This window comes from Brachyhypopomus gauderio, chromosome 9 (genome assembly GCF_052324685.1).
Source record: "Brachyhypopomus gauderio isolate BG-103 chromosome 9, BGAUD_0.2, whole genome shotgun sequence".
NCBI classification, from domain to species: Eukaryota; Metazoa; Chordata; class Actinopteri; order Gymnotiformes; family Hypopomidae; genus Brachyhypopomus; species Brachyhypopomus gauderio.
In genome coordinates this window covers 12370149-12376252 of record NC_135219.1, presented here as the reverse complement: position 1 = coordinate 12376252, position 6104 = coordinate 12370149, and positions in this window count along the sequence as shown.

The following is a 6104-nucleotide window of genomic DNA, read 5'->3' as shown; positions in this document are numbered from 1 at the left end:
CACCCTGCATTACACATGTTCTTTTCAGAGTTGTCTAAATTTCTATTGTTAATTCTCTTATTCTTGTTCTATGTGCTCTGTCCCTTTCCTCTCTTTCAACAGCTCTCCGCCTTCACCTCCTCTCTTCATTCTGCCTCTTCTTCACTTCCTCTTCCTTCCTGGTCATGCGTAACACACGTTACAGTGTAAGCACTGTCACAGACACGTTACAGTGTAAACACTATCACAGACATGTTTCAGTGTAAGCACTATCACAGACACATTTCAGTGTAAGCACTATTACAGACATGTTTCAGTGTAAGCACTATCACAGACACATTTCAGTGTAAGCACTATCATAGACACGTTTCAGTGTAAGCACTGTCACAGACACGTTTCAGTGTAAGCACTGTCACAGACACGTTACAGTGTATACACTATCACAGACATGTTTCAGTGTAAGCACCGTCACAGACACATTTCAGTGTAAGCACTATCACAGACACGTTTCAGTGTAAGCACTGTCACAGACATGTTTCAGTGTAAGCACTATCACAGACACATTTCAGTGTAAGCACTATCATAGACACATTTCAGTGTAAGCACTATCATAGACACATTTCAGTGAGAGCACTATCACAGACATGTTTCTGTGGAACTCAGTGCAGTCTCTCACCATACAGGTGGGAGGGCCTGGGACCCACCCTGACATCACAAACTTAACCTGATATTACTCACAGACTTTGCCTGATATTACAGACCTTACTTAATACTACACACCCTACCTGATATGACAGACCTAGCCTGATATGACAGACCTACCAGTGAATAATCCACTTCCTGCAGAAGACAGACAAGCATGTACGTCACAACAAACCAGGAGGGTTGAACACTTATTAGAGAACAGGCTCCATCATGTTTGTTCCACCACCTCGCTGTGACCCGGACTCTCAGAAACATTCCCAACCCCCTCCACAGCAATCAGACCTCCACATGTCCGTGTCTCTCTGTACTGGCTGACAGATGGCCACATTATGAGCTGATCCTGTGTAAACAGTGTGACTGTGTTCTTCAGGGCAGAGGGCTGTACACCACTAGCAAGGCCCACAGCCTAGGCCACTGAGACCTACAAAAGAGATAAGCTGAACCATGTGTGTGTGTGTGTGTGTGTGTGTGTGTGTGTGTGTGTGTGTGTGTGTGTGTGTGTGTGTGTGTGTGTGTGTGTGTGTGACATTAATGAGAGTTATAAAGAGAATGCACACTGGGGGTAGAGGGTCTCATATTATTTCTTCTTGTCCTACTTTGGCCTCACAAATGAAGAACACACACACACACACACACACACACACACACACACACACACACACACACACACACATCCCAGGCATTTAGAGCCCGAGATATTTTAATGCACAGACACTGAATGTTTTGGTCTGGCCTGACTATGCGGTTTACAGTTACCAGAAAAATATTCAACACCCTCTAGCCTATGACCTTCAACCCCAGTTACAGAGTCCTAAAAAGGTGGGTGTGTGTGGGTGTGTGTGTGTGTGGGGGGGGGGTGGCAGTTAAAACAGAGTGGATGAAATAACAAAGGCACTGCTAACCTGATAATGTTGGGACTAAAGCGTTAATAACCCACAGCTCAAGGCGAGGGAACAGAATACTCTAACACACCTGACTTAACGTTCAAAAAGCCCTCTGGCATGTGTTAAGCCTTTCTTCTTTTCAAGACTCCACAGACACCATGAAGAAACTTCGAGTGAACAAGGTTTGTGGAGTGATGAGAACTGCAGAGCTGACCCAATATCCCTGCATTTCCCAACCTCACCATCATCTGAACAAAGCATGTTCCTTGCGGGGTTTCCCAGGCCCTTCCCCAGGGGCACTCTGAAGTAAGTGGCAGCAGGTCCACTACTCCATCCCAATCAATAAGCTAAATGGGCCCGATGCACTTTATCGGGCACGGATACAATTAGCATAAAATCTGTTTTATGTCATTACTCTCTCTCTCTCTCTCTCTCTCTCTCTCTCTCTCTCTCTCTCTGCGTTTCTAAACCTTTAAATAAGCCATAAATGATGTACAAGCTTCATTATGTGTTTGTGTTTGCAACAGTAGTGACTAGTGTTGTATTTACTGGAAAACATGCATTTCTACATTAGGTCGGAGCTGCTGGGAAATGAAGCTGATTGTAATCCAGCTCACAACATTCAACAGCTCTAGGGTGGTGGAGGTGATGTGCCTGTGTGTGTATCTATCTCTCTCTCTCTCTCTCTCTCTCTCTCTCTCTGTTTTACCATGTGCTGTTATACTGATGCCACTCAGTTGTACATAACAAAACTAAACTCACTGGAAAGAGTTGCTATTACAGCTGCTCTAAATGGCACAACACCTTGGAAGGTCCTGTTTTGTACAGTCGACACAAGACAGATTGCTTTTCGAGGCCAGCTCCAAAGCACATTCAAGCACAAATCCATCTTCATAATGGCTCAGTTATGTGTGTTACGCAGAACGCGACAGGCCAAACCAGAGGCCAGAGCATAACGTGCTGGGGGTCTGAAGCCTCCCCTCCCAGTGCCGTCCGCCCATCCGACAGGCGAGGGGTCCTCAGCTCCGTGATGGATGTGCCTACCCACATAAGCTCCTGTCCCATCTCCAGGAGCTTAAAGGAAAACGCATGGCCTTTATATTGAGCTTTTTGAAGTGGCTTCCCAGGGCTCCTGCAGAACATCTAAGCTGTATTCGTACATTTGTAGCAACAGTTTGTAAGCACACATTTCTACATTAGGGCAGAGTATAAATCTGATCTTCTTTGAATAATTGCACTGACGTAGGACCACACATTCGAAATAAAGGCAAGCAGGGTGTGATGGCAGATGAAAGGCACAGGTTTATTAAACCTGACCAAAGCACAGAGAGACATCCTTCATCCTGGACTACAGGAGAGAAACTACAAGACCCACACACAATAACCACCCACAATGCATAAGGCCCTGCCTACTATAATCCCTCCTGTCAACCCACAATGCAATATTAGTGGCGGTACCCTGGAAATGCCTGCTCGGATGAAGATTAAGCCCTGTGTATGTATGTGTGTGCATGTGGGTGTGGCTGTGTGTGTGTGTGTGTGTGTGTGTGTGTGTGTGTGTGTGTGTGTGTAGGTGTGTGTGTGTGAGTGTGTGTGTGTGTGTGAGGAAAGACTTTATTTATTGTCTTTATTGTCAGTGTGACTAACCAAAATTTCATGAACCAGCATCACAAAATGAGCACTTGAAGCATTTAAAATGGACTGGCATGATGGAGATCTGGATCGGACTCTTAAGAGTGCTCAGAGAGATCTGCTTACTTCAGCAGACTGAATGCTCTTTACTACCACACAAAGACAGCAGTCATGACTCAGAAAGAACCTCTACAGCTTTGCAAAGCTAATGCAAATCACTGCGCGCCAGACATAAATACATCAGTGAATGAAAGCACGGTGAGAAACATTTTCCTCCGTATTTGCAGATATGGGGGTCGAGCTGTTCACTCCAAGGCTCGTCTCTCGAGAACCTCTTACTGTCAGAAGCTACAGACTACCGTGTCTGTGCGGTGCTGCTTGTTTTTACAGTTCATCTGCGATGTTATGGCGATTCAGCAGGTTCCCCAGCGTGCCAGGAGGGTGTTGGCCAAGGGTCAGCTTGCTCCTAAATGCATGCGGCCCTGTATGTAATGGGAGACTCTTTAATTAGTGTATCAGTAACAACGATGACATCCACACCGAGCTGCCACACAAATGCTGATGTCTAACAAGATAGCAGTGCAAATCTCACTCCATATTTCACATGTGTGCACACACACACACTCACACACACACACACACACACACACACACACACACACACACACACACACACACACACACACACAGGCACGCACGCACACCTCAGACTGGGTGAACCCAATGCCCTTAGTTCGTGATGAACTTCACAGCCAGAACTGAATGTTTTCACATTGTCTAGAGCAGCTATCACGTCCAATGAAGAAATGACATCACACATGTGCAGCGTCGGAGAAATGACATCACATCGTTCACATTGCGGCCACTGTAGCATGGTGGTGTCTTTGAGGCGTATGCTAATATGGTAATACAAAAATAGTCATTGTGTTTCCACTCGTGAGAGAAAGAGAAAATTCAAGCATGAGAAAATCTTTTCAGCACACGGTCACAAAATTACAGACTGAAAAAAAAAATCGTTTTCGAAAAGCAGAAACGTTCCAAGAACATTATTAGTTATTAGTGCACTGCTGCTATTACTTACTCGCTACGCTACACGCCTAGCACACATGGCACCAGATTGTGTTTTTTAGTGCATGCAGCCTGCGTGTGTGTGTGTGTGTGTGTGTGTGTGTGTGTGTGTGTGTGTGTGTGTGTGTGTGTGTGTGCGTGCGTGTGTGTGTTTGTTTGTGTGTGTGTGTGTGTGTGTGTGTGTGTGTGTGTGTTTGTGTGTGTGTGTGTGTGTGTGTGTGTGTGTGTGTGTGTGTGTTTGTGTGTGTGTGTGTGTGTGTGTGTGTGTGTGTGTGTGTGTGTGTGTTTGTGTGTGTGTGTGCGCGTGTGTGTGTGTGTGTGTGTGTGTGTGTGTGTGTGTATGTGTGTGCGTATGTGTGTGTGTGTGTGTGTGTGTGCGTATGTGTGTGTGTGTGCGTATGTGTGTGTGTGTGTGTGTGTGTGTGTGTGTGTGTGTGTGTGTGTGTGTGTGTGCGTATGTGTGTGTGTGTGTGTGTGTGTGTGTGTGTGTGTGTGTGTGTGCACACTCCTGGCACGTTTCTTGCTGCAGTAAGAGCTGTGTGCCATCTCTGAATGTCCCCTTGGCGACAGCCACGGTCTGTGCCACTCACGACCCTCCTGCCCATGCCAGGGCATAACGCCTCTCTTCATCTTGAGAAAGAGAGAACAAGAGATTGAGGAAGAGAGAAACAGGAGGAGAGATAGAATGAGAGAAAGACAGCATGAAAGACAGAGAGAGAGAGAGAGAGAGAAAGAGAGAAAAAGAAAGAGAGAAGGAACGTGTGTGAAAGAAAGCAAGAGAGAATAAGAGTGTGTGTGTGGGAAAGCGAGAGAGTGAGGGAGGCTGGAATGTCTCTTTTCTCATCGTGTCCATCAGGTCTGTAAGCTGACAGTGACTGACTGTAGGTTCTGGCACGATGACCGCTGTGGAGATGGCAGACTGGCACGCTGCCGGTGGCCTCTCCCTGCCCCCGCCCCACCCACGCAGAGCAGCGTTATGGAGAAACTGGCCTGAGCAATATGGCACAAGTTCTCACAGCACCTCGAGGCCTTCCTGCAGCTCCTCTACTGGTGCAGAGCCAATATGTCTCCATCCCAGTTCAAGCTGCAGGCCACCCCCAGTCCCTCTCCCCAGGGTCCTACTGTGCCTAAGGTTTGGGCCGTTCTGTGGACTCCCCTCCTCATCTCCCCCAGTCATTCTGCCTTTAATGTCCTCTTTTTGGCCATTAGACTCTGACAGTTTTATTGACTTCACCCATTACAGAGAAGACATCAGTCATACTGAGTAAAATTCAACAGAGAAATAAAGCAAACATACACCCACCCAAATACACACACACATGCTCTTCTCATAAAAACAGTAAAGAAATATTTCTAATCTGTACTCTAGTTATATGAGAAATGGGACAATGGTGACAGAGAGTCATGACAGAAAGCAAAGCCCAAAAACACACTGCAGCTTCTCTGTGTTAGTGAAAACCTGGGCTGTCATAAACAAAGTCCCCTCTGACATCGGCATTTTTGTCAGAAATATTCTTTAGTTTCACAGAGAGCATAGATAGAAAGAGGATGGATAAGAGAGAAACACGATAAGGAAGAGGGTGTAATTCGTCATTGAGAGTCGACACACATGGGTCTGGACGGGCAGAGCAGGAGGCAGACGAGGAGCAGATGTTCCTGCCCAAACACGGAGGGTGGGTCTGGGGTTCCTGCTTCCTGTCAGAGACGGAGTAGAGTGCCACTTCTGCCACGGAGCAGAGCGGCGCGCAAAGGTCTGTCCCCGCGGACCCTCGCCGGCGAAGAGCGCTCTGAAGAAGACAGATGCTCCGAGCCCCATCTCGGCACCAAAGCAGCGGC